Genomic DNA, 3,080 nt, shown 5'->3' with positions numbered 1-3,080 from the left:
ATCATGTTGTTAGGAAAGAGCTATTATTTCTCATGCATGTCCTTGGTATGTGCTTGCATATACCTATACTTAGTACAAGTGTGTACTAACCCTATACAAACTCTACTATTTTAGGTGCAGGCACAGGTGGACAATAGAGCTACGGGATCTTTGCTGCAGTTATCTAGAAATTCATCATTCATGCGACTTTGGTAGGTCCTCATGCTTTCAAGATTTTGTTGTTTTATATTCTAGCTTAGTTTTAGAGTTGAGATAATGGAGCATGTTCCACTAGCATTTCTTTCCTATTTTTGTTCAGACTATGTATTGGTGCTATTTTGACAATTATACACTTAATAAGAATTGAACTATTTCTTTCGGTTGCTTATCTCTTAATGTTATATGGTTGATGGTGAACTGTTACGTATTTATGAGAATATTTTTATAAGTATGTTAAGAAAAAAAATTTCAAATTTTCTGCTAAAAGTGACCTATGTAAAGTAAGAATGACGTAAGTAAGCTTGTCTGCGACCTCTGAGCGGTCTAAGATGTCGGTCTCGTCTGGGGTCTAGATTCGATCGTGACAAAGTTGGTATCAGAGTGCTAGGTTAAATTTCGAGGAATATAATTTCACATCAACCACATTGAGTAGTATCTAAGTCATGATAGTGAAGTGCATTAGTGTCCTGAATTAGAGACTGCATGATACCTAGGAAAATTTCCCTTCTTCTAATCTCATCGTTCTTTTCCTAATGTCTAAGTTATTGGTGTTATGAGCGTGTCTAACATCAATCCTTGTTGTTTTTCATAGATGAACACTTGGAGAGCTAAGGGTTAGAGGAGGGGATGAGTAGCTGCTAGGGGTAATCAGAATCCACCCAAGGCTCCAGCTGAAGGAGTGGACATGCCAATTAACCCAACTGGGTTGACTGATGCTGAGGTGAGGGCATCTTTGGCTCAGATAGCATAGTCCATTATGATGCAGGCTCAGGATACGACTATTCAAGTCAACCGGTAGGATGTTCAGAGAGAGAACCTACCGATTCGTAGCATGGTTGAAAGGCTGTGAGACTTCACGAGGATGAACCCTTCTATTTTCGTAGGATCCAAGACATTAGATGATCCTCAGGAGTTTGTAGATGAAGTACATAAGATTCTGGTGTCTATGAGGGCCACATATACTAAGAAGGCTGAACTGGCTTCCTATCAGCTGAAGGATGTTGCACACACTTGGTGCAAGATTTGGCAAGATAATTGTATTTTGGGTTGAGTGTCAGTCACTTGGGAGCTGTTAAAGACAACATTTTTGGAGAGGTTCTTCTCTAGAGAGATGAGGGAAGCCAAGGTTGAAAAGTTCATCAACCTTAAACAAGGCTCTATGACAGTCTAGGAGTATTCCCTGAAGTTTGTTAAGCTATCAAGGTATGTTACTTTTCTTAGTATTTAATGGCAAGAATGAGGAGAGTACTGAGCTTTGTTGAAATTATCAAGGTATGCTACTTCCTTGGTTTAGAACAGCAGGGATGAGATGAGCAGGTTCCTTCATAAGAATCAATGGAGACCTGGAGGAGGAGTGTCGGTCTACGATGCTCCATGATAATATTGACCTTTCTAGGTTAATGGTGCATGTCCAGCAGGTAGAGGACAGCCTCAAAAAGAGAGGTGTTCGTGATGTTAGGAGGCCTAGGCCTCAAGATCAGGAAGGTCCCAGCCATGGAGGCCACGGAAACAATTTTGGCGTCCATGAGCAGCCCAGGTTCAAAAAGGGGCAACAGAGTTCTAGGAATTCTAACTCTCAGAGGAGTACATCACCTAGAGGAGGCAGACCTGAACCCAAGAGGGGCAATGGAGGTGAGATGCAACGTCCTAAGAAGAACTGTGCTAAGTATGGCCGAGCTCACAGTGGAGAGTGCAGATAGGGCACTAATCCCTGCTTCTGTTGTGGTAAGAGTGGACACATGGTCAGACACTGTCCACAAAACAGAGGTCAGGCTGAAGGTAATGCTCAACCTAGTCCTAACCATAGAGTGCAGCAGCAGCCGAGCCTACCAAGAGCAACATATTCTATGCACTAAAGGGCGTGGAGGAGCAGGAGAAGTTCGCTGATGTGGTCACAGGTATGCTTCAAGTATTCTCAACTTCTATTTATGATCTACTAGATCCAGGGTCTGCGCTTTCCTTTGTGACTCCTCTGCTTGATCTTACTTTTAAAATACTACCTGAAGTTCTCCATAATAATATAGTGGTTAGTACGCCTTTAGGAGAAAGTGTAAGAACTGATAGAGCATACAAGGATTTCCCAATAGTTGAATGTGGTAGGACTATATGTGTGGATTTTGTTAAATTACTCATGCATGATTTTGATGTTATTCTTGGCATGGACTGGCTTCATAGTTGTTATGCTTGCTTGGGCTGTCGTAGTAGAGTGCTGAGATTTTGCTTCCCCAATGAAGAAGAGTTAGTCTGGGAGGGGCTTCGTAATCCCTTGATTTCAAATCTTAAGGACACTAAAATGATGTCCAAGGGGTTACTATGTCATCGTATAAGTGTTAATGACTTAGATCACGACATTCCTTCCATAGACATAGTGCCTCTAATGAATGAGTTCCTAAATGTGTTTCCCAAAAAATTTGCCTGGAGTCCCTCCTTTTTGAGGAGATTGACTTTGGTATCGACTTAGAACCCGATACTAAACCAATCTCAATTCCTCCTTATAGAATGGCTCCAGCAGAACTCAAAGATTTGAAGTTGCAGTTAAAAGATCTCACTGATAAGGGTTTTATTCAGCCGAGCATATCCCCTTAGGGCGCTCCAGTGTTTTTTGTGAAAAAGAGGGATGAAACCCTCTCAACAAAGTCACTATTAAGAATAAGTATCCACTTCCCAGAATAGATGATTTGTTCTATCAGCTCCAAGGGTCTAGTTTCTTCTCTAAGATTGATCTTCGTTCAGGGTATCATCAGCTTAGGGTTAGGGATGGAGATGTCCCAAAGACATCCTTTCGTACCTGTTATGGTCATTATGAATTCTTAGTCATGTCATTTGGTCTCACGAATGCACCTGCTACATTTATGGATCTCATGAATAAGGTCTTCCGTGAT

Source organism: Solanum lycopersicum, chromosome 9, assembly GCF_036512215.1.
Source record: "Solanum lycopersicum chromosome 9, SLM_r2.1".
In the NCBI taxonomy this organism is placed as follows: domain Eukaryota; kingdom Viridiplantae; phylum Streptophyta; class Magnoliopsida; order Solanales; family Solanaceae; genus Solanum; species Solanum lycopersicum.
The sequence above is the reverse complement of the archived record's forward strand: the minus strand, read 5'-3'. Positions refer to the sequence as shown.